The sequence below is a fragment of the Myodes glareolus genome, chromosome 1 (genome assembly GCF_982192425.1).
Source record: "Myodes glareolus chromosome 1, mMyoGla1.1, whole genome shotgun sequence".
In the NCBI taxonomy this organism is placed as follows: domain Eukaryota; kingdom Metazoa; phylum Chordata; class Mammalia; order Rodentia; family Cricetidae; genus Myodes; species Myodes glareolus.
Window position 1 is genome coordinate 138,653,285 of NC_142026.1, and position 26,552 is coordinate 138,679,836.

Genomic DNA, 26,552 nt, shown 5'->3' on the forward strand with positions numbered 1-26,552 from the left:
TAAATAGATGAAGGGTCATTCAATAAACAATATCTAGGTGTATGAATAGATGATAGGTAAATAGATATGAAACAGATGGTTGATTGATAGGTAATAAAGACCTATTGTTTGCTAGGTCATAGATAGATACATACAGAGATAAACGGATGATCAACAGAGACCACTAATGTGCTTAGTAAGACAAGTATTACTTTAGATTACAACTTCCATGCCTACAAATGTTAAGCCTCATAAGGCAAGTTTACTTTAGAAGAATATAACAGTTACATTTGCAAGAGACTCTTCAGGCAGACCCATGCTGCCCTATGAACAAGACCAGGAGGCCAGCAGGTCTTCAGGTCTTCCCTGGAATGAGCTGGCAGAGGCTGTGGTCTCCTACTCATGTTTAGAAGCATGGATTTCCTGGACTTCCTCCAGCAGGCTCTGATTGGGAAGTGTGATGCCTTGTGTGCTGGTATGCTGAGGTTTAGAAATAAAAGCATGTCTCAAGGGAAAGATACTCATTATCCCATGGTGGTGGAAGCACAAGTCGATAGCCAAGGGGTCATCTGCTCTCCTCACTCCTAAAGTGTGTTGGATGGCAGGTGGCCATCTTTCCCATGTTCACCATATGGTCTTCCTCTACGCACATCTATGTTTTTCCCTTCTTATAGAAGGGAATTCTTGTAAGAAACCAGCCCCATTGGAGCTCTTTAAAGCTCTGACCTGAGTCAGGTCACATCCTTAAGGCCTGGGGTGAGATATTCAGCACAGACACTTAGAATGGCTTTCCCATCAGACATCCCTCTTCTACTACATAGGCAAGGCGTGCAATCTTGCTATAGAATCAGCACCATTGGTGGAGTGCCCTGTAGATCCTGCCTGGATCACTGTATATAACCAACCCCACACAGTAATCACTCCACATGGACTCTTACCCATGACCACAAATCACTGTACTAATTCAGATTTACTGAATTCAGCCACCATTCACTGCTCAGGTAAATTGCTTATTTAAACAAATACAGTATTCTCATCCTGGAGTTTAGTGATGTGTGTGTGTGTGTGTGTGTGTGTGTGTGTTTGTGCGTTCAAAACATGTGTGTTCAAGGCTATCTCTGTCTATGGCATGCTGCGGTTGTTTGAATAAGAAATGCCACCATGAACTCATATGTTTGAATCCTTAGTCACCAAGAAGTGGTACTATTTGAAAGGAGTAGAAGGATTAAGAACTGTGGTCTTGTTGAAGGGGTGAGCTTTGAGGTTTCAAAAGTCTATGGCAATTTCGGTCTTTCTGTCTCTCTCTACCTACAATCAGGATGCAGCTCTCAGTCACTGCTCCAGAGCCTTCCGCACGCCCCCATGCTTCCTGCTATGATGATAATGGACTGAACCTCTGAAACTGTAAGCAAGACTCCAGTTAAATGCTTTGTCTTATAATAGTTGCCTTGGTCGTGGAGTTTCTTCACAGCAATAGAACAGTGACTAAGATATGTGGTGTTACGTCTGCTCCTATACTAACCACCCAACTCCCCTTTATCATTTATGTAGACTGGACTTAGTGTCTAGGATCATCTTAGAAAACCAGAACTGCTACAGAAGCAAGACAATTGGAGACAAATGTCCTCAGATTGGGTTTATCTTATATTAAAAGTTACTTTCTGTGTCTTCTTGAAAGGGAAGTTTAAATATAAAGAGAGCACTTAATTACAAGGGCTTTGAGTTTTGTGCTATTTACATATACACATAGATTCATCAATAATTTTATACAATCTATTCTGGTTATATTCACCCTTAACTTCTAAGCTTTCTAACTTCATGTCCTTTTTTAAAAAACTCATCAAGTACAATTTGTGTTGCCCATATATTCCTGGATGTGAGACCATCTACTGGAGAATTGTGGGATTTTCAGGGCCCACATGCTTAAAGTGCTCTCTCTCTCTCTCTCTCTCTCTCTCTCTCTCTCTCTCTCTCCCTTTCTCTCTCCCCACTCTCTCTCTGATGTTATTCACTACCAGCAGCTCCTCAATTGGGGGTAGGACCTTGTGATGACCTCCCTTCTTCTGGTTGTTTGTCTTGCTTGAGACTGCACAGGTCTTGTGTGTGCAGTCATAACCACTGTGGACTCGTATGTGCACACAGCAGTGTGGACTACCCTGCTGCAATGAGAAAAGACTTTTCCCCTGAAGTCATCCAGCACTTCTATCCCTACCAGTTCTTCCTCTCCCCTTCCACTCTGACCTCTGAGCCTTGGAAGAAGGTAGTCGAATACTGATGTTCCGTTTAGGACTGAGCATTCCACAGTATCTTAGTCTGTATACATTGACCAGTTGTAGGTCTTTGTGCTAATCACTTTCTATGGCAGAAAGTAGTTTCTCTGATGAGCGCTGGAAGCTGCACTAATACATGGGAATAGCACCACGTCGTAAAGAATCAGTTGAAAACTATGCCTGTTTAGCAGAGTGTAGTAGTAGGCTCTTCCCGGGCTCTGTGTCCTGTCTAGTGATAGGTTCTTCATCCTAGTGACAATGTGGAGTATGGGTCCCACCTCCTGGAGATGGCCTCAGATCCAATCACTAAGTTGTTGCATACTCCCATGTTGTTCACACCAGTATCACGTGTGTGGGCAGTACCTTTTCATGCTAGTCCAGGGTTCTATGAGCTTCATCTTTTTTTTTCTAAACTGAGGATTTAGAGATGAGTATATCCTCATTGCAACTATTGCAGTATTTTTTTTCGTTTTTGCATTTTCATGATGGTTTTTTCTTTTGATGCTTAACAGTTGATACAGGGACTCTTTGTGAGGCTCTTGCTTGGAATTTCCTGGTACTCTCCATATTCTCCTTCCATCTTGAATCTTTCTGCTGATTGCTTTTAGCAAAATTATCATAAAAATTGTCAAACATTGTAACTCTCCATTTTCTGTATTCTATTTTTCTATCAGATTTCCCTATCTATTGTCTCACGAAGACGATCTAATTTAATTCTTTGACTGTCTAGATGATTTCTTTCGCTCAGCCATGCTCCTCCGCCTGGGCAATGACCGCCTGTTAGTGTGAGGAGAAGGCACACATCTCTCCTTTTTTTTTTTTTTTTGCCATGGCCTCACCTAGAACAGAGCTTGTATGTGGTCCACTGTGCAGTTTCTCAACCTTGATTCTTTGAATATTTGTCTAGGCATTTTGTTCCAATATGGTTAGATTTTGCTCAGATTAAAACTGAAATTTTTGTTGACTTGGGTAGCAGGACATCCCATGTCAGAGTCACAGCCTCTGAGTGTTGTGGTTGCCCTCCTCTCCATTGAGGTTTCCTGAAACTTACACATCTGTGTTTGACCTAGGAAGTCTCTAGCAAGATTTGACACATGCCTTTAACGTCTCACCGGTTCTCTCATCCTTCTGCCTCACTCTCCATGTCCGCCCTGTTTGTTGTCAGCCTGCCCTGTCCTTAGCATCCCTCTTTGTGGTAAGTGGACAAAGCAGAGGATTTCATCTCTGTAGTTGTGGAACTCCAGGAGTGCTCTCAAGAACGTTGGTTTTCACTTAGCAGAGTTTTAATTTTTAAAAGTGAAGTCTTCTCGAGATTCTGGATGTTTCCTACTCCGCTTGCATATTGAGGAAAAGAAAAGGGGTGGGGCCCCTGGCCTTTGTGGGATAATGTCTCTAACACTTCACCTTCCCTTAACAGATGTTTCTAGATGTTTGGTGTGATTGGCCTCCTAGGTACAGTGAAGAGATAAAAACCAAGTCTATCAAGATGGATTTTCCAAAAGGAAACACACAAGTGAAAGTGGGGTCACAGCCAGGCCCTCCACGATCAATCTCATTTTATCAAATTCTCCTGATCCTTCTTCCCCAGTGGCTATAAGGGGAGTCACTTAGGTCAGCTAGGAGAGCATGCACACACACACACACACACACACACACACACACACACACACACTAATATCCATAAAATAAAGAAGAATTTGCAGCCAGAGGCCTGCCGCAACAGCCCCATTTAAGTAACCTGGGTCCAAAATACTCATAGCCATTAATTTAGAGTGGTTCCAATTTGAGAGGACTAGAGGCGCTGAGGAGAGAAAATATGTCCCAAATGAAAACACTCCTATCCTCTACCTTAAATTAATCCCACAAATAACAAGTCAAGAAATATTAGCAATTATAATAAAAATCTCAAACCACACCAGGAATCAAGATACCGTGACCAAGAAGGGGAAGAAAAGGTTATTATTTTAAAATAGAATTTGAAACTCACCCCATGTACAACTGTCATACATATAATATGGCAACTCTTTGGCTTTAGTTAAAGAAACATAAATTATGAAAAAAAACTTAAAAACAGGGACTTCTTAGAGATATTTGTTCTAGTTTCATTTCCGTTGCTTTAATAAAATATTCTGACAAAAAGCAATGTTGGGGGTGCGATGTTTGTTACAGCTCATGGCCGGAAGTCACACTGAGGGAAGAGTAACACTGCTCCATCGACGGTCAGGAGCAGAGAAAAGTGAACGAATGGCTCGTTTGCTGCTCACCTGCTGTCCTCAGTACAGGTTCTCCACACTGGCACACATTTAAGAACCTCTGTCCAGGGAATCAAGTCTCCTACAGTAGGCAGGCTCTTAGCTATTTCAAAGAACTTCCTTAGAACAATCCCCTCTCAGACATGCCCACAGGCCAACCTAATCCTTCACCAAGCCTATCTTCAGAGGTGGTTGTGTAAGCCCCTCAAGCCAGTGGCCAGGCCCCTCCCCAAGGACCTCTAATTGCCAGACTCCACCCACAGAACGTTCTAACTGCCCTAAATGCTGGACCCAGCCTCCCATTCTACAGAGTCAAAAGCCCAGTCCTGGATGTGAAATTCCACCACCCTGGAAAGTTTCACCTGGAAAAGTTGAAACTACAAGTCCCACCTTCTGCTCATTTCTCTGCTGTTTTTTGCCCAAGCAGAGGCCGCCATGCTCCTGGTGTTTTTCCCTCCCACTAAACCCTTTGTGCTGGTTTGTTGTTCAGTGTGACTTTGTGGCATTCCTTGGCTCCTGGATGCCAGAATCCCTTTATATCCGAGCTGTCATGCTTACAGATTGTAGGAATCCAGCTGACCAAGTTAATTATCATGATAACACAACAGACAACAGTAAGCACAATTTCTACAACAAAAAACACTAAGAATCATATAAAACCCAAATTTATGCTTTTTGTTTTATCAGGAGAAAAAAAGATAGTATGTAGAAAAAGTAGCCCCAAATAAATTATTCTTAATACAATGGAGATAGAAAACAGAGGTAGAAAACAATAAATAATAAAAATATAAGAAAGGGAAAATAAGGTCAAGCATGGTGTGTCTGCATTCTAGAAAGAGGTCAGTGTCAAAACGTGTAATAGATGTGATATTGTAAGAGACAGGCTCAGCCACTATAGACCAAGTGCAGGAGGGCATAAGTCGGTTCCATTCAGCTTCATTTGATGTTTGAAATAGGCAACCAGCATGAAAAGTGCACTATGTGCACTCATTAATTTATATATTTACATATAAAATTTTAAAATCAAATAACAAGACATTTTGATGATGGGACACACCAACACACAATGTCACATCAGTGACAAATCAATCAGTCCATCGTGAGACTTTCACAAACAATCCACATAGTTGAACACAATTCTTCTTCTTCTTCTTCGCCACCTTAAAGTGGCCGTGTGACTTGATTTGACCAATGATATATGAGGATGAAAATGTTTCCAGAAATACAGGTCTCAAGAATCTCCCTCAAGAAGGAACACAGATGAATACTTCTTCCTTCATTTTCTGTAAACCGCAAAGGGAAGCCTGGAACCAGCGAGTGTGTCACCACGCCCCTCTGAAGAGCCGCGTCAGACTGGCAGAACGAGGAGCAGACAGTGGCATTCAGGAGTGTTAGCAACTCAGAATGAGCTAACCAACTGCACCGAAACATGAAATTAAAGAAATAAATCAGGGAAACAGAGTGGATGACAGTATGTAGAAGCAGGCATTAGCATAATGTAATCATAAATCAATGGGTGGGTTAATGAAAGGCGCTGCTGTAACTGCCTGTCTGTCTTGAAGACGAACGCCACTCTCACACAAGCCTTACACATATGTTACAGTCGATTTTACATGGATGAAGATTGCTGAATGTTGAAAGAGAGTTAATGATTACAAAAATATTAGTAGACAGGAAATAAGAGTCAAAGATATCCCTATTTTAACCACAATTTGAAGCCCTGACATAGCTAAAAGAGGCATATTGAGTTACAGGAAAATATAAACCTTTATATAGCAAAAGTCATTATGAAAAATGTCAACAGGAAAACACGTGAGCTGGAAATATGGCTGAACAGATAGCAATAGCTTATTAGGTGTAATGTACAATAGTGACTATAAATTTTCAATGCATAAAAATAATACAAAGAAACTGAAGTGCAGTGATTAACCCAAGCACAAATACTAAAGTCACAGATCTATGAAATGGAAAAATTCATTTGTAGTCAGATAAATGTAAATAAAATAAAGAACAGTAGGTCACTCCATATCTGACAAACTATAAGTGCAGAGGACACAGCTTTCCTTCTAGTGGATGCATGTGGGGAAGAAATGTTCACTTGTTTATGATAAAATTGAGAAACGATGCTCTCATTTCTAATGAAACTAATCTGGTAAAATCTAGCAAAATGATGAGCAGAGAAACACAAATTTTTATACAGAAATGTCACTTATCAATTTGGTCCATATCAATTTAAGCACTAAGTTTCAAGGATGTCCTCCCAGCATAATGTGAGTTACATTAAAGTCTAAACAACACAAAGAAATGTACACATGCACTCTTCTACTGCCTCCCATGTCTGCTTAAAAAGTTGTCTTTGCAACTCTTACATAAATGTAAAGAGAAAGTGTGGGGGAAAGAAGGAGAGCCGGAGAGGGAGGCTTATTTAGATGGAGCATAGTGAATAGATCACCACAAAACCCAGAGAGCAATAATGGGAAATGTCCACGGCTGCTCAGTCCATTTTCACACAACACGGCAGACTCCGGAACCTCATGTCTCTGTCAGCTTACTTCAGCCAGACCCTGGAATGAGACTTGCGTTGCTCCCCTTCTGTGGAAGGCATCTCCCTGAGCAGGTAGCAGAGTTAGGAGCAGAAATCCCAGTGCAACCTCTGATATCATGACCAGGTCTGCTCTAGGGACATTTGCATGAGGCTCATCACACTTTCTTTAGAGTGACAGAGATGAGATACTCAGCTCTGGAAGAAATGCTTAGTTTGGTTCGCAGGCGTGGAAAGCTCGGTCTGTGATTGGGGAGTCCAACATTTTGGGGACTGTGGTGTTACTGAGCATCATACAAGGTTTAGCAGAACATATTACGTGGCAGCTGAGGAGGAAAGACAGACAGAAGGGATGACCCCAGTGTCCATCCAGCGGCCAGGAGATCTCCCACTTATCTCACTGCCTCAGGTGTCTTCCACCTCCACACACCATGAAGCACCAACTTCTAACCTGTGGGTCTTAGGAAACACACCAGATCCAAACCAAGGTAGCACTCAGCCTACAACAGGACCATCAGCATCTCTCTGGCTCCATCCACCCTCACATTGCTGAGTACCACCTCTTCTTCCAATTATGCCCGTCCATTTTACAGTGTACCATCCATGTGGTAAGGGGAAAAGGGAGAGGAGAAAACACACAATCTGCTTTGTTGATATTGGTCTGCACAGTCTGCTAAGGAGAACAGAGAGAACAAACTAAAAGAGGAAAGAAGTAAGACTGACTGCATTAAACTGAAATGCACACATGTGCACACATGCACACATGCATACACACACATGAGCATGCACACACTGTTTTATTTATTGCTGTGTACTTGTTACAAAGCTGGGTATGTAACAATTTTAAGTAGAGAATACCTAGTATTGTCCCCAAATATTTCCTAAACTACATAAAAGATAATAAAGACACAGTTTATCTAACCATCATTTAAATCATTTTATTACTAGACACAAGTTTCAATTTATATCAATAGATTTACAAAGCTGTAATAGTTCATCACATTAAATAGATGCTAATAAATACAATACAATTATTAGAATTTTTTCTGTGAAGCAAAAAATAATTTTAAAATGTGCATAATAAAATATAGATGGATTTTTTAATATCAAGAACCAAGAAATTGGGGGTAAGGAATCCCATCAGACATATAAGCTTTATCTGTATGTATAATTATTCTTGAAAATGAGACCATATTGTAAACAGTTTTTTATAACCTTCTTTATTCTATTTCAGTGACTTGCTTTGCTTTTATCAAAATACCTGTCAGTTGAAGTTACCACACTCTTGGCAAGATAAACCTTATGGATTTGGGTGCTTTACGTCATCCATGCTTTGCTTGTTCGTTAATACCTAGAAGAATCTCCCATACAACACAGACAATGGATAAACTCAACTTATGAAAGAATTTTCCTATGTGAGCTTAATGAATGGAGGTCCTGTGGCTTACAGATGTTCAAGTCTGCTCCCCAACAGACTTCACGCTTGGTGTCTGTTCTTTTAATGTTTAGAGATGATGGAAGCTCTGCCAGGGAATTAGGCTACTGGGCAAAAGACCTCTGAAGAAATTAAGGCCTTTATTCCTCAGCATTAAAAGCAGTCATCATAAAAGAGAGTCTGCAGCTGAATCCCTCCTGGATTGTTGTAAGGCCATGTGGTTTTCTCATTGTGAGATTCTGCCAGGCACAATGGTGCCTTCCTCTACACCCGCATCTGTCTGCAAGGTGTCACAGAGGCCAGTGACATTTATCTTTAGTTCTTTGAACCAAATAAAGCTCTCATCTTTCTGAACTACCCAGGCCAAGACATTTTGTTTGGGCTGACAAAGAAGACATACCGTACTAAGAAAGTACAGTATATCTGATTTCTAACTATTGCTTACATTTGTTTTAACTTAGCTTTACTGGGCACAGCATTGTAGATTTCTATAGATACATGGGCACACAGTCTCTCTTACTTCCTTGGTACAAATCTCTAGATATTTGAGCAATGGGGCAGGGGTTGTGCACATGTTTAATAATGTCATATGAAGCAGGAGGGCCTGCTTGTTCATCCAGGACGCCCAGCTAGCTAGTCACAATATAACCACACAGAAACTATATTAATTAAATCACTGCTTGGTCCATTAGCTCTAGCTTCTTATTTGCTAACTCTTATATTTTATTTAACCCATTTATATTAGTCTGCATATCACCATGAGGTTGTATCTTACCAGCAAAGATTCAACACATCTGACTCTGGTGGTGGCTCTATAGCATCTCTCTGACTCTGCCTTCTTCCTCCCAGAATTCAGTTCCACCTTTCTTGTCTACCCATGTTCTGTCCTATCAACAGGCCAAGGCAGTTTCTTTATTCATTAATGGTAATTACAGCACACAGAGGGGACTCCCACATCATCTCCCCTTTTTGGTTTAAATAAAAAGGAAGGTTTTAACTTTACCATGGTAAAATTACATATAACAGGTATCACGCAAGAATTACAGTTATAATATTTATATATGTTTTATTTTTATCATAACTACAGAAAGCTATAACTATAACTATAAATTTTTCAACTCTATCAAAGACTCTAGAAGGATATAATATTACCCAAGCAAACAGGAAGTACATTGTAAGCACCTTCCAAAACTCTAGAATTCACAGAGACATATTGCTGCCTGGATAGTCAACGAAAGTTTTTTGTACTGTTGGGGCATCCATCTTTAGCCTACAGGCCCATAGTATCCAGCAGATTTTTCCATGAAGCAGTAAATTTCCAAGACAGTTCCACCTATATTGGAAGTTTGTCAGTCACTTTCTTCTGTGTCCTGCAGAATGTCTAGCAGACTCTTTCATGAAGCAGGAACCCCAAAGGATGGTCTCACCTTTAGGCAAGTTCAGCAATCATTTCTCTGTGGGTCCTGAATGTCCAGTTAAGCAGTCTAGGCAAGAGCAGTTTCTTGCCCAAATGGCTGCAAACTCCATAAGGAGTCTCTTTGATGCCCATCTTCCTCTCTAAGTAATTGGTGATGCCAGGAGCAGACGTGTCTCGTTGTCATGAAAAGTTCTAAATTCTTAAAATACTTTAAATGCCATATTCTGAAGGTCTCTGAAAGATTTGAAGAATACCTATCCATTTGAACTACATTTCTGTACATCTAGAAAATTTAACTAACATGACTACAAGCTTGGCAATTATAGATGACTCTCTATTAACCTATATTTCTTAATTATACATCATGTTTTTAAATGAACTAAATAATCACAATACTTAATCAAGAGCAGAAATATACATACAACAAGATTGACCTTAAGTTTGTATCAATATACCAAGATCTATACCTGTAACATGAAGGGGCCGGCTTGTTGGGGTTTCCATCCCTCCGAGTACCCCAACAAGCCAGCAAGTCCCAAGGAAAATCACACAGAGTCTACATCAGGTTATAAACTGATTGGCCCATTAGGTCAGGCTTCTTGTTAACTCTTATAACTTATGTTACCCCATTATCCTTATCTACTTTAGTACATGGCTCCGTACCTTTCTCAGCTGGGCAAGTTACATGCTGCCTCTTCAGTGATCTGCGCAGGAGTGGCTGAGGGCTTCCTGTGTCCCAGAATACTCCCAGTCTCTTTACTCCACTTCTACTTCCTGTCTGGCTTTCCCGCCTATACTGCCTGCCTGGCCAATCAGCGTTTTATTAAAATATGATTGACAGAATACAGACAATTCTCCCGCACCATATACCCACGCAAATTATTCACATCTATAACATATCCCCCTTTAAATGTAAAAGAACAATTATAAACAATATTTGGGAATATGGGTATAGTTCTGTTCATATTGTTTCCTGTTGTTTGGGGGCACTGTTAATCAGGTCTTTCATGGTGTATCTTGTGTGCTAGGTTCATCTCAGTCAGCAGTTAGGCAAAGTAATTTTTTGAGGGTATTCACAACAACCTTTCAGGGGGCATGGTCTATCAAACCTCATTAGGCTAGAAGCAATCCATGGGTTCTCATCCTCTGTGAAAACAAAAGAATAACCTCTTTTCCAAACACCATATCCTTAGACCCAAACTCTGAAGTCAAGATATCTTTATAATATACATGCTGGTTTATCTTTACCCTTTTTAATCTATAACTGCTTTTATTCTGTCTCTTTAAAGACATTTTTTTTTCTTTTTCAACTCTTTATACTCTTTTTCTTCTCTCTCCCAAGCCTATGTACCTTTATAGAACACTGTGACCCATTTAGACGTCTTTTATGTCTGAATCTGTCCTATTGTGAATCTATAATTCTTTACTGCCCAAAAGCACTTCTTAAAATGCTAAGGGCTTCTTAAAAACTTAAGTTGCACCATTAGTAGGGTACATACGGTACTTCCTGCTTGCTCAGCACAGTCCAGCATGGTGGAGCTGCTCACCGCCTCTGAGAGACAGGCACAGTGCCCTATCTCTAGACACACAGCGGGTCCATGCCACCATTAAGCAAGCTGCAGCAGTTTACTTCCAAACTCCACTCAAATGATCGATCTCCTGAAAGAACCAGTGGTCATGCTGGCAGCATAGACCAGAAAGCCAGCATTTTAAAATGGTGCCTTTTTTCCTGCTATGGCTGAATCAGGAAAATCTCTCTTAAAGAAGCCATGCCCCTGCTTGCTTCTAGCAAACAGAGCTCATCCAAGAAGATGCTGCTAGCAAACCATGCTTCACTCTATTCTTTTGTGTCTAGAATTAATTTTTAAGATTTTTCATGTTTTTATGTGGCTGTAGTTAGCCACATTGGGTACCAATTTGTTCATCCCAGAAGACCAGCTAGCTTAGACCTGAAATAACCACACAGAAACTGTATTAATTAAATCACTGCTGACTCAATAGTTCTAGTTTCTTATTGGCTAACTCTTATATCTTAATTCGATCCATTTTTACTAATCTGTATATCATCATGAGGTCATGGCCTACCAGCAAAGCTCCAGCAGGTCTAGTTCTGGCTGTGGATCCATGGCATCTCCCTGACTCTGCCTTCTTCCTCCCAGCATTCAGTTCTGTCTTTCCCACCTACCTAAGTTCTGCCCTATCAACAGGCTAAGGCAGTTTCTTTATTCATTAATGGTAATTACAGAACACAAAGGGGACTCCCACATCAGTCATATACTTTGGTAAATAAAGAGCCATCACTGCTTCAATTCTCTACCCCCTTAGTGTGGGAATTTTGATTTTTTAACAGCAGTTACATTAATAGTCACCATTAACAATTTCAAAGGCAAATGGTTTTCTATTTCATAGGTTATTAATAGGCATATTCTATCACAGTAATTTATGAATTACTTTTTGAGTCTCCTGCCATGGTCCTATGTTGAAGATTTTCAATAAAAGCAATTATCATCTATTTGCCTGTTATGCTATCTTCCTAGTTTGCAACCTGTTGTTTATAATCCTCTAGTGATCTTCAAACTTATCTTTTGAATTCCAAACACTTCAGCACATCTTGCCCAGAAACAAGGTTTTTAAAAATAAGTGCCCCTTTAACTGATATTTTTCTTTTTTCTTTTTTTTTACCATGGCAGAAAAATATAGAAAAGGTAAAAGACTTCTTTAATATTATACAATGTGTTATAACAGGGCCAGGGTACACATAAAATACCATCATATAGTCAGAATTATCATCCCGTATATAATGCAGTGATGGGTGAACTACATTGAACCCTTACTAAAAATAATGATTGTAACCACTAATGAAAATACTTATGACAAAGTTATGACTATAAAATAGTGTAATTATTATGAAAAGAAAATCATCTAGACCTCTCCTTAATAAAGATAAAACAGGCTTCAAAGACTTCAATCATCAGCAATTATATCTAACTTGGATTTTATTAACACTTTACTTTCAGCTATAATCAAGTCTTGAAAATGATTGTATAGCAATTTCGGTGTGTTTCACAACTTGAACTAAGGGAGTTTTCCCCTATATTTAGTTTCTCTTTGAGTGTGCTTCTGAGTAGTGTATGTGCAGGTGTGTAGGTACCATCCTTCAGGATGCCTGAAGCTTGATTGAAGCTACTGCTTCAGTGGTAAGTGTATCACTTACCACTTCAGGTATCCTCCTGCGTCCATTTATATCTCCCCTCACACCACAACCACCCAGGCCTGGCATTTTACATGGATGCTGGGGACCTGAACTTTACTTGCACGAGCAAGCACTTTACATACAGAGCCATCTCCCTTTCCCATGGTATAAACCTTTAACTGATTTTTAAATACTTAGTAGTTCTTTGAGAATTTCACATCATGTATTTTGAGTGGGAATTGACCTGGAGGCCTCATCCCTCCTGGGTAACTTTCAAAGTTTTGGAAGATGTTGCACACACTACTAGAGGAGGGACACAGTCATCAGTCTCTCCCAGATGGGAATGCTGCTAGCTATGGAAATGACCAGCCTGGCCAGACATATTTTCTGTTGCAATAGTGGCATGAATATCATGGGAGCAACCAAATATTTTCTGATCAGATTTAAGTCCTGATCTATAAGATTAAACCTTTTAGCAGTTATTTGTGTGTGTGTGTGTATTTCTGACATATCTTAATGTTTTTATTATGTTTTGAGATTATACAATAATTACATCGTTTCCCTTCTTCTCTACCTTCCCATATAAGGATCCTTACTCTTTTTCAAATCCAAGACTTCAGTTTGGTTTTATATGCATAATTCATAAATGTATAAATACAACCTGTTCAGTCTTCATAATGTTACTTGTATGTATGTTTTAGGTCTATCCATTTGGTATGGTATTGGGTAACCATATGGTGTGCTCTTCTCTGAGAAAGACTATTTCTCACGCTCTCAGCATTCCTTTGTTGCCTATAGTTATTTGAATACTATAGAAATGAGGTCTCTGGGCTTCCCCCATCCAAGTTATAATGTCTATCGATGTCCTTGTTCAGCTCCTACTTAGTTGGTCATATTAGTGAGAGTTTATGGGTTTAACTTCAAGCATTCACAGGAAACACAAATAAGCTCTGTTTCTCTGACCTTTACAATCTTTCTGACTCCTCTTACACAATGATCCCTGAGCCTTAGGCATAGGAGTCATGTTATAGACCTATCTCTGGAACCGGGTTCCATGAGTCTGTATTTTTAATGACATAGTTTTCTGTAATGATCTCTGTCTGTTGCAAAGCCAAATTTTTTTGATGAGGGTTGAAGACTACACTTACCTGTTGGTGTAAAGACACATGTTTATAATGTAGCTTGGGATTATGCTGGTTTAGTGCATGGGTAGCTTCAGGTTCACCTCCAAGATCCATAGCTTCACTAGTCCTGACTGGCTTGCTAAATGTATACTCTCAGGCATGATGTCCCTTTTGTTGACCAGGTCTTAAGTCCTGATCTATAGAGATGTTGGTTACTGCTAAAGTACACATGCCACTGCTGCACCCTAAAGTTATTGTGATGTGATAGCTGTTGTAGTGGTTCATTGGTGTCATTTTGCAAACTGACTTCTTTCAAAAATATACTTAACATTTGTGGTCTTTTACTGATTATTAAAAATAGTTTATATCACATATGCTTCTGTGAACATAAGAGGAACAGACTGATCAATGCGTTGAGAACTCGTTGCAGCTTGAGTCATGTGGTGACTTGACTTACAAATCATCGTCTCAGAGGCAAGACACTGTTAGCCTTTCATGCAAACTTCCTCTAGCTGATAATGTGTTGATGAAGACATGTATATAAAACTTCATGTAATCCCAAACTAAAGAAGGTACCTTGTTCACATGATAACTGATTTTCAAAAAATTTTATGAAGAGATAGCAATTTATAAATTACTTAATAGTAAAATGACAGCATATTTCAGTTTTCACTCAACTCTGCTAAAACAGGTAGATAATGGGTACTTTTTGTCTCCTTGTTTCAAAATGAGATATAAAGCTTCACGCTGAAATTAGGAAGCATTTCTACTGGGCTCTTACTGTTTTCTGAATTGAGGTTACCTGAGGTAGGAACGAGACCACAGAAGGGGCATTTTTTAAAGGAATAATCCCCTCCTACTCTCACTGTCTGAAGGAACCATCAGGAGGATAGCATGTGTCTACTGAATTTGACTGGAATAATGGCGACCAAAAGTGGTTACTAATTTTGAGCCAAGTGAGCCAATGGTGTCTTAAATCTTGCTCAGGTGAAAAAGTTTAAGTAGAAATGTGGTCTCCATGGTAGATAGACCACAAACATGCTGAGAGTACAGCCTCAAGCTAGGGGGAAGGAAGCTGGGTGAATAGTCCCCACAAGACTCACAAGTGAACAAGAAAACTGAGGCAGTTCCCTGTGCATACTTAGAGTACTTCACCTTTCAAAATAATATTGGCAAAGAGGCAAAATGAGTTCATTTATTAAATCTCAATGCTATCATCCCATATATACATATCATTGGTGAGGTGGGATGTATATAAACTTCTGATGCTGGCAAGGCACTTTTGGAAGCAAACCAAACATAGAGTAATAACCCACTAAATTTATTTACTACCTGTGGGGTGGCATGCATGCCACTGTGTCTTTGTGTGGTGGTCACAGGACAATTTAGTGTAGTAGGTTCTCTCCTTCTACCTTTACACAGGTTCCAAGGCTTGAACTCAGGTTGTTAGGCTTCATGGTAAGCCCTGTCACCTACTGAGCCACCTCACTAGACCTTGAACCTCAGTAAGTATTTGGATCTGGCTATCTGCCTGCCATATTCTACAGACTAATCTATATAGTTCTTCTTAAAGAAAAGTAACTGACTATACTTATTTCTAACAATGAAAACTTAACATTCAAGGGAAATTCAGGAATTTTTAAAACAGGTACCAATTGATATGAGCTTAGATACTTCTCAGTATTTCTTGGATGTGTGGTGAGACTATGGTGTTCCTTAATAAATGCCATTTCCAGCAATGTCTAATGAATGGCGTGAACTTTAAGATAGGCAAAACTCAAACTTTTCCAAATTACCGTAGTTGAATGTGGGCCAAGGATCTACTCAAAGTCTAAGATGGACAAACACAGATGGGACAGCAGAATAAGACCTTGTTGATATTGTCTTTATGAGATAAGCTTCAAGAAGCTGCTGTTGTTGAGTTCTGGTGTAATATTTAAGAAAAATATTCACAGAAGAAATGAACCAGAGAATGGGGCTGGACTTGTTCAAAACATGTATGAAATTCTCAATTGAAAAATTCAAATAATATTTATTATTATTTAATAGGGCTGAAATAAAACCACCTTTTCTGGTTATGTATCTAAGTGAGAGCAGATTTACCTTAGAATGTCAACCACAGCTGCATACATGCTGGATTGTGTACAGACGACATCCAGGATTGAATGCGGACGACATCAGCTCCAGAGAAGCCAGTGTCAGTCCTCCAACAGCTTTGACTTCTGTAAACAAACCACAAACCTTCATAATCTGTGGTGACATTACAGAAAGTTATTTATTTATCCTATATGTTAAGAACAGATTTTATTTTGATCTCAGATCTTAATAGCATTAATATTGATTAATACTATGCCCAAACCAGAACTTTCTTTTTATTTCTCCATAACTTTCTTTCAAAGATTTATTTTTACTATCTCTAATTGTGTAACTCCGATTGTAGGCATGTGTAGGTGAGTTCAGGCGCCTATGGAGGCCGGAAAAGGGCATGACTTCCCCTAGAGCAGGAGTTAGGAAGTTGTGAGGTGCTAGAAACTGGACGTGGGTCCTCCATGAGAGAAGAGTGTGTTCTTCACCACCAAGCTATCTCTGTAGGACACACAATACCTAATTCAATTCTTAATATGGATTATCTTCCAGGAACTGTCTTCAACCTCTTCCTAATGGTTACTTCACTTTGTTATTCAAGACTGAACTCTTACCAATTGCCCTACAAAAATCTCACCTTCCTCCTCCTTAAATGCCTGAAGTCATTCATTCCTGTTGTTCATTGAGCATGTCAAACTAAACCTTGACACTCATTAGAGCATGTTTTAATTATTTCAGAGTTTGTCCATCTCTCCCAGGGTGTACAAAAGTCTGATGTTGTTGTTGTCAGCTTCTGGGACAGGAATTAGACACTCTCCACCTTACCGTTCTGCATGGCCAATGCCAGCTGCAGTCCTAGAATATGGCATGTTCTGACACTTACTGTGTAACGGATGAATCTACTACTGTAAAATTTCCAATGTTTTGAAATGTTGATGAATGTGTTAGCAAGTTTATGCCACCTTCTTGTCATAGTTCTAACTCTTGGGGAGTAGCAGCTTTATGACATATTTTGAATGTTACGGGAGTGAACAGTGTGGAGATGGCACAGGGTTGGAGTCTTTGTACCTGTGTAAATAGTCTTGCTTTTCTCTAACACACTGTAAACTATAAAATCTTGTCCTGTCAATATCTCCATGGTACTACTGGCAACCCAGTCCCAAAAGACCCTTCTCACACCAACATGCACAGTGCTGTCCCCCTGCCTTTCGGTTGTCCTCAAGCACAACTTATTTTCCTTGTATTTTCCTACAACGTATCATCGAGGTCTATGGTATTAGACATTCTTCATGGTTGTTAGATTGCAATTTAATACATTTTTGAGAACTTAATATATGAGCACTGTGTCTACAAAATCCTCCCTTCACTCCAAGACACGAATGGTTAAAGAAGGTGTGGAACATATACACATTAGAGTTTTACTCAGTGGTAAAAAACAATGGCATCTTGAATTTTGCATGCAAATGGATGGAAATAGAAAACGCTTTACTGAGTGAGGTAACCCAGACTCAAAAAGAGGAATATGGTATGTACTCACTCATAAGTGGATTCTAGCCATAGTTAAAGGTCTTTGAGTCTATAATTCGTTATCCTAGAGAAGCTAAATAAGAAGGTGAACCTGAAGAAAATCATATAGTTATCCTCCTGGATATTAGAAGTAGACAAGATTGCCAGGCAAACTTGGGTACACGGCAGGGGGGGTGGAAGTAAGGGGACATGGTTAGGGAGAGGGGAGAGGAGGAGGATTGGGGATGGCTTGGGGGAATGGGAGGGGGGAGGGAGGAAGGATGGTTATGGGAGCAGGGAAGTTTATATCTCAACTAAGGGAGCCATTTTAGGATTTGCAAGAGACTTGATTCTGGAGGGGTTCCCAGGCCCAAGGAGAGGTCCCCAGATTGTTCCCTGGGCAGCAGAGAGGGTGACTGAACTGGCCTTGGCCCATAACCAGACTGATGAATATTTTGCACGTCACCATAGAACCTGTATCTGGCGATAGATGGAGATAGAGACAGAGACACACATTGGAACGCTGGACTTAACTCCCTAGGTCCAAATGAGAAGCAGATGGAGGGAGAACGTGAGCAAGGAAGGCAGAACCAGAGGGAACCTTCATTTGATGATGGATGGAGATAGAGACGGAGACCCACATTGGAGCACTGGACTGAGCCCCCAAGGTCCAAATGAAGAGCAGAAGGAGGGAGAACATGAAAAAGGAAGTCAGGACCGCGAAGGATGCGTTTACCCACTGATACAAGGGGACTGATCGAATGAGAGCTCACCAAGGCCAGCTGGACTGGGACTGAACGAGCATGTGATCAAACCGGATTCTCTGAATGTGGCTGACATGGGGGCTGACTGAGCCCCCAAGGTCCAAATGAAGACTGAGAAGCCATTGACAATGGCACTCGGTCTTGTTTCGTCTGCATGTATTGGCTTTTTGGGATCCTGGTCTGTTTGGATGCTCACCTTCCTGGACCTGGAGGGAGGGGGGAGGAACTTGGACTTCCCACAGGGCAGGAAACCCTGACTGCTCTTGGGATTGGAGAGGGAGTGGGGGGAGCGGGAGGGTATTGGGAGGAGGGGAGGAAGTGGAAATTCTTATAAATAAATAAATAAATAAGGAAAAAAAGAACTTTATAAAAAAAAGAAAGAAAGAAACTGATTCTAGATAATTCTTCAATAAGTAAGTTCATCTGTCCTGTCTGGGTTAGTCCTGGAAACTTGTTGGGGTCAAGAAATGAAAAAAGAACAGACACACAGAAACACATACTGGAAAGCTGGGGTGGGTAGACTGTACTCACTCGGCTGGGGCAATATCAACTACACAATATGACCCAGAACTGCAGTGCTTTTATTATGAACTTCATTGGGGAGGGATTAGCGCGTCTAAGTCCAGGAAAAGGAAGCTGTGGTTGCTAGTTCTCATGCACACTGGTCAATAGTTCATCAACACTGACACTTACACACACTGTCAACATTCACACTTGGGCCAGGAGAAGACAGCCATTTTTGAGCCTGACCCATATGGCCATGCCACTCCAACCTTACATGCTCATTCACAGTTTCTTTAGCTCACCATGTAAGTTATTCTTGATGAATCTGATAGTGGCCCTAACTGTTCACCATATTAACATCCACCCAGAGACTCCATACCAAAGATGCTATTCTTCATGGATTCCAAAATGTCACGTCTAACCTTTCTGCCCAGCAACTGTTACAATAGATGTTACAACAAATGTTGGGGTGATCATGTCTCTTGAATGGTGTCTTTCCTCCACAACGTGGGCCACCCACTCTGACAGACATATGGACTTCTTCTGAAGACAAATGACAGCTTCGACATTTGAGGACATGATTTCCCATTCCACCTATCATTCCCGCAACTTATACTGTCTGATCTGGCCCTCTCACGCTGCTCAGCACTGCTCAACTTCTAGCCTGTCAATCATCCTGTAGCAATGACTGTATCAATTGCCTGCATCGGTGCTTTAGGGGCCCCTCATTACTGATCTCCCTTTGCGACTGGCCAAGTGTACACTAAGTTCTGATAAAACCCAAGAAGCCAATGGTCACATCAAGATGAAGCCAAGTCACAAAGGCTAAAGACCCACTTGTCTCAAAAAACCTGGATGGTCTTTATACACTTAGCTGCTCAAGGATGGTGGCATTTTTGTAGTATTTTTTTTACTGCTCAAACATTTGTTGTCAAAAGCAAAGGAAAAATTAGAGTACCCAATTTTTAAATGCTTTGAAACCATTGTACCAGTCTTCAGTCACAGAAGAAAGATCGTCTTGATTTCAGCCTTCTATGTGAAACAAACACTTTTATGAGGTAACTCTTATTCATGATTTGTCATGTTCTTGAAAAATTTGGAATTTTTACATTATTACCCAAAATGTAGTTGTGGATATATTTCAAAAATCAAATCCTTTTAAAATTAAAAATTCTGTGCAGATGGGTGTTTATTTGGGTGCCTGTTGCCTTGGAGGTTAGAAGTGGACACCAGACACCTCTGAAACTGGAGCTATAGACAGTTGCGAGATGCCGTGTGGATACTGGGATTTGAACCCAGATCCTCTGGACGAGTAGCAGCCAGTGTTCTTAACTGTTGAGCCATCTCTTTTGTTCTGACAATAAAGTTTTATGAGTTATTTTAAAGTGCTTCATCAGTAACAGTGTTACATTTGGTTCTTGATATTTATGATCTAGTCACATCTTCTGAACCTCAAGTGAATTCCTGTTCGACTCTACTGGTACAGATGGGGGATTCTGTGTAAAGGGGACAATGGCAGTGACTGATGAGATGAAACCAGAGGCATTGTCCTTTGTCTCATGACAGCTGTTAAAATGTCTTGTTGAAATGTCTGAGCGTTTGCATGGAACGTGGAACTAATAATACAGCCATATCCTTCTTAAAACCTTAGTTTTGCCTTTAAACCATCTGCCTATGAATGTATCTAATTATATAAATTATATCATTAGCTATAATATAATCAGACACTAATGCTGAGTTCAAACCCAAGTCACATTTACTACTTGGCTCAAACAGTGCTCACAAGATGTGATAGTACTTCTGGGACTTCATTAATGTATTTCAGTGTTGTTTCTAGAAAAGTCCACAGTGCAATCAATAGAAAGACCCAATGTAACCCCTAAATGTGCTTTTGAGTGTTGAAATGAACGCAACGAGTGAGGCAGAAAATTGCATTTTCATAACCCTGGGAAAGAGGATTCTGCAGGTCTGTGAAACACAGGCTAAGCTCACCCATAAGCTCCACAGAACTGCCTCCGTGTGACCTCGAGATACACGCAAATCCAACAAGTATCGATTTCAGAATTCCCAAACGGAAGGCCTCTCTTCTTCAATTAAATATATGCAAAGGCTGCATTCTAAAAGCCACTTGTAAATACCAATTATTAACTAAAACTGCCAGAAGTGTCCTTGATGCGCCATCTGATGCACCTCCTATGGCTATCTTTCACAAAAAGAGTCCATCAGTGCCACAGTGCATTCCTCCCAAACTGTAATGTAAATAGCCTTGTTCCTGAATACTCAGATTCCATAAGTCTCAGTTACCAGTAGTGGAAAGTTGGCCATGACTTTTTCCTAAGATTACCTGACTCCAACAATTTCCCCTGTAAGTCTTTCCAGTAACTAGAGAACACACCTCACCTTTTTTCTGATTCATTTTTTAACTTTTTGATTCTAACTGTTCCTTCAAGAACAAAGACAAGGAGGCAAAACTCATGGTGTCTTAAAAATAAGGAGAACTGGAAAGGAAACACAGGCCAGGGACCCAAGCGTGTAGGACACAGCAGCCAACAGTGTGGAATCTGGGAGAGACAGGAAGAGGCTGCCATCAATCTGAGTCTAGCATTTAGGGTTAGGGGTCTTTTAGCCATAGGCAGGAACATGAAAGATCCTGAAGAAAGATTCTGATGTCAGGGCATTCTGGTTTCAGTCCAGGGCTTCTGGGAATGGAAGAAAGAATGCAGAAAAAAGAGAGAAGAGAATGAACCAAGGATTGGGGTCGGAAGGAGTAGCTGGATGTGTCTGAGTCTGAGGGCAAACAACACTATTTCCAGCTTGGAAAAAGTCTACTTCTGGGCACCCTGGTGCTGAAGATTGTGGTCATCGGGACAAGCAACTCTATCAAGAGAAGGCAGATAGTACCCCCAACACAGTCCCACCAACACTAACTTGAGGTTGACTTTCCAGGTTTGATTCCTCTGGAGTTAGGTTGAATTTGTATGAGTTAATGAGAAAAGAACAAAGATGTGTTCTATATCAGAATCAGAACCATATAATATTATCTGTTTTACCTGGAGTAAATCTTCACATTGGCCATATATATGTAGTTCAAGACTGGCCATGTCAATGTCTCAATAAACTCAGCCCCATCGTCTGCTCAGAGGCTGGCTCAGTCAGCCACTCACCTGATCTCACTGCATGTCCCCTGAAGGACTGTGGCAGTCTGTCCTCACTGCCATGACAGAATGCCACGTCCATGCGGCTTCTAAGCTCCAACATTTATTTCTCATAGCTCCAGAGTCAGTGGCTTTCCTCATAGATGGTGTCATTCCTCTTCCTTCTCATCTGGGGGAGCGGCACACAAGTCCAGCCATCTAATGGACACTTACCCCATTCAAAGGTTTCACCTTCATTGGCTAACACCTCCCTCTAGAAGTAAATCTCTTGGGATTCAGGACACAGCTCAATCTTGGTAAAGTGCTTTGATTGCTGATTAACTTCTTGAGAACACAAGTGAAGTTTAACTATCTTCTCATAGTCTCCACACTGCAATCAGCTCCTAAACCATGCTAGGACTACGACAGTCCAAAGCCAAGGGCACAGCTGACCTTGAATCCCTTTTGTTAATCCTGTGTGTTGGTCAAGCATTTTCCTTCAAAACTACTCTTCTTAACTTTACTGTTCCTTTGATAGACACAAGACACAGTGTTTGACATAAAACCTTAGGCAAAGGTTGCCTTACCTAGACACAATTCACAATGTCTTCTTATCAGAGCCCTCAACTCACATGAACACATGGAGTCTTCATGTGAGTTTGACTTCAATCCTTGTTATAACTCTGGACTGTAAGGCATCAGACACAGATAGAATTTACCATGTGATGAAAACAGGCTCACTTGATCTCTTCTCACCCATCGCTGCTGCTCAACCAACTGATGATATGAACAGCTGCGTGAAGCAATGTGGAGCTGCCATCAACCAGTTCTGGAAGTCATAGGGATGGGGCCTCTTCAGGGCCACTTGCCTCCCAGGAGACTGGGAGTCAACCCTCCCTCTTGCCTTCTCCAGTTTTGAAATGAACGAGCATAGTTTGCTCGGGACCACTTTCCTTCTTCAGACACCAGTGATGGTGAACTGAGGTTCTTTCTCAAAGCTGTCCACTGGTAAGTGGCTGGGAACCATGGAGCAGGCCTGGCGGGGCTGCCTTGAGAGGCATGCATGCATCATCGGCTTTTCAGGTCAGAGTCCATGGCTCCTGGGGAACATGGTCCCTTCCAGTTCCTGAGAGACCAATCAATGTACTCCCACAGACAGCAAAGCATTCGGGTCACTGTGTGCATCTCTGTTTGTTCTTTTAGTAGTCAAGGAAGCATGCAAACTTAACAGGACAAGTGGTCTTAGACAGTGATCTGTGTACCCTGTATGGCTTGCAAACTTTGCTGTATCCTGGCAACTACAACTGTATCGATCCTGACCACAACAATTATATTCTCTTTCTGATAATGGTATAAAAAGTTTGATAGCTCTCAATAAATTTCTCAAAGCCTCAGTTGTTCTGTGACCCCTCCACGCTGGCCTGATTTCAGTCTTGGTGGCTGTATCAGGTGGTGTTGGTCTGGTAAGTAAGCTTAGGCACTTACAATAAGGGCCTCTTCCCACCCTAGAGGAGCCTATTAGGATGTTGGTTCCCTTTGCAGCCTCCATTGCAGCAGGCCTTCTTTTGGACTCAGACCAGCTCCCAAATCATGAAACAGAGACTTATTATTAGTTATGAATGCTCAGCCTTAGCTTAGGCTTATTTATGGCTAGCACTTATAACTTAACCTGTTTCTCTTAATCTGTTTAGCCTCAGGGTTTTTAACCTTTCTTTCATTCTGCATGTCCTACTCCATGCCTTTCTGGCTGGTGGCTGCCTGGCCCCGGGTGTCCATCTTTCTCCCTCATTCTCTTCTCTTCTCTCAAGCCTAGATTCCTCCTCCTATTTATTTTCTCTGCCCACCAACCCTGCCTAGCTATTGGCTATTCAGCTTCTCACTAGACAAATTGGGTGCCTCAGGCAGGCAAAGCAACACATCTTTACATCATTAAACAAATGCAGCATAAACAAATGTAACACACCTTTACATAGTTGAAGTAATATTCCTCAACACTCCCTTGCCTTTCTCAACACAACAGAATAGATTCAAGGGGCAGGGGTCTTGATGTAGATAGGACAGGGAGCTGGTTCTGCTCGCCACACCCCTTTCTGGCCTGGTTGAGGGTGCATTATCACAAAAGCCATCCTGATAGCCTCACCAATAGCTTCACACCAGCCGTGTCATCAAGCTGTGAACAGAGAGACAGATAATTCTAGCTCGTGCCTAGAAGATGACCAGTTTTCAGGGACAGAATTTGGTTTTCTTCTGTTCTTTTTTTTTAAATTTACTTATTTATTTATAAAAATTTCCACTTCCTCCCCTCCTCCCAATACCCTCCCATTCCCCCCACTCCTTCTCCTCCTCCCTCTCCAGTCTAAGAGAAGTCTGGGTTTCCTGCCCTGTGGGAAGTTCAAGTTCCTCCCCCCTCCCTCCTGGTCTAGGAAGGTGAGCATCCAAACAGACCAGGATCCCTAAAAGCCAGTACATGCAGACAAAACAAGACCCAGTGCCATTGTCAATGGCTTCTCAGTCAGCCCCCATGTCAGTCACATTCAGAGAATCTGGTTTGATCTTCTGTTCTTAAATTGAAGTCTCATGTATCTGAGCGTGTTCCAGAACACCCAGCTTAAGCAATTCAGGAGACCAAATACCAACTTTGACACTAAGCAGTCTCACCAACTGAGACCATCCCCAGTCAGTGTTCTCTCTCAAATTTGTAGCAGCTTACCTCAAGAGGAAGAGCCATGCCTCCAAAGTGTGACTACATTAATCCTGGATGACTCAGAACCCGGACCCTGAGGTGAGCCAGTACCAAGCAAATGCTGGCGCTCGGGGTTTCAGCCGAGACCTCAGGCAACACTTGCGGGTGTTCTGAATCTGCTGCCTCCTTCGGATGCCCTTGGTGTCATCCTGGGTTCCTGCTCAGTTAGCTTCCCAGTCTCCACTTTTCTCCACAGTTCTGTTACATTTCTCCCCGGAGCTTCGATCAGAACAAATGTGTCAGCATTCCTAACAGATGGTTGCTTTCAACCGTGAGCAAGGATCCCTAATATATCAGAGAAACTCTGAGCAATGCTGGAAACACATGGGAAAGGCAGGCTGGCTGCACCCAGAAACACAGGCAGGACAAAAGCGGCTACTACCCATGAGGCCGTGGGGCAGAGGTACATGATGACTGTAAGACCCACCTACACCACTATGCTTCTTAAGTTGAATGGAACCCAAGAAATGGAGGTGTGTGTGTGTGTGTGTGTGTGTGTGTGTGTGTGTGTGTGTGTGCCAAGAATCTACTCCACATCAGGGCTTGGGTTTAATGTCAAACCAACTGTCATAGTAAAAGACACAGCTAAATGAGACCCTTTCCTTCCAGTTCTTCCAATGGGTTTGTCTGGATGGCACACACTTGAACCTTCTCTAGGTTGTACTCAATCTGCAAAGCAGAGGTGATTGTCTCTTAAAGTTTAGGAAGACAATGTTCTCTGGACAAACAAGGAATTGTTAGTGTGTTTTACTGTCAAACATAAAGCCATGAGGTCAAGGTAGTCATTTGAAACTTGGCACAAATTTGGCAATATTCTCAAATGGGTGCACAAACATCACGTGAAAATGTAGGAGAGGATCTTTACTTTGGTGAGTCACACTGACGTGTCCTCATTACAGAAATGTTCACACTCAGCACAGCAGCAGGGATACTCCTTCCTTGCTGGACAATAGATGTCTACTACTGTCAAGGAGGAGGAAGGGTGTTTGAGCCTATACCTTGAGGCTCCTTGGAGGGCATGGAGATATCTTAGGAGAATTTAACATCCTGTGATTACCCAGAAATACAATTACCAAAGGCTTAAAGTATGCACTCTGCTTGACTCATTTACCAAATGGCATTCACTATCTCAGAAAATTATGCCAGCAGCCACACCCCTCCTGATGCAGTCAAAGCCAGCTTAGCAAGACCACAGCCTGCATCGGTCTGCACTTACAACTTTAATAAACTTGCATTATTAACAGACACAAACATCCTTGCTCATCAGTTTCAAATTGTCAATATGAAAACAAGGAGACTGTAATTAAAGTCGCCTTCACATGTAAACCTAAGTGGTGGCAAGTGTAATCTATTGTAATATAGTTCACTGCTTATGTGAATATAATTGTCCTCATTCCTTTATGCAGTAAAAGGGATTGGCTTTTCATTATAAATTACTTTTTTTTTAGTTTTTCACTTATTTAAAATGAACCTTTTAAAAAATTACTTAAACTGAAGTATGGTTATATTATCCATGCATTTTTGTTGATTATAGTAGTATAGTCTACATAGGCAACAGACAAAAACCAAACAAAAGGCAGGACATTGAGAGAGGCCCAGGGAGA

At 41.1% G+C, this 26,552-nt stretch overlaps 1 long non-coding RNA gene across 1 annotated transcript; it reads right to left on the reverse strand.

Moving 5' to 3' along the window:
- Nucleotides 1-7,974: 7,974 nt before the first annotated feature.
- LOC125392304 (uncharacterized) lies at nucleotides 7,975-22,581 on the reverse strand. Its single transcript, XR_007229457.3, has 3 exons — nucleotides 22,236-22,581; nucleotides 16,316-16,434; nucleotides 7,975-10,129 (listed from the first exon to the last, which is right to left on the reverse strand). It is a non-coding gene; the product is annotated as an uncharacterized LOC125392304 (long non-coding RNA).
- Nucleotides 22,582-26,552: the final 3,971 nt, after the last annotated feature.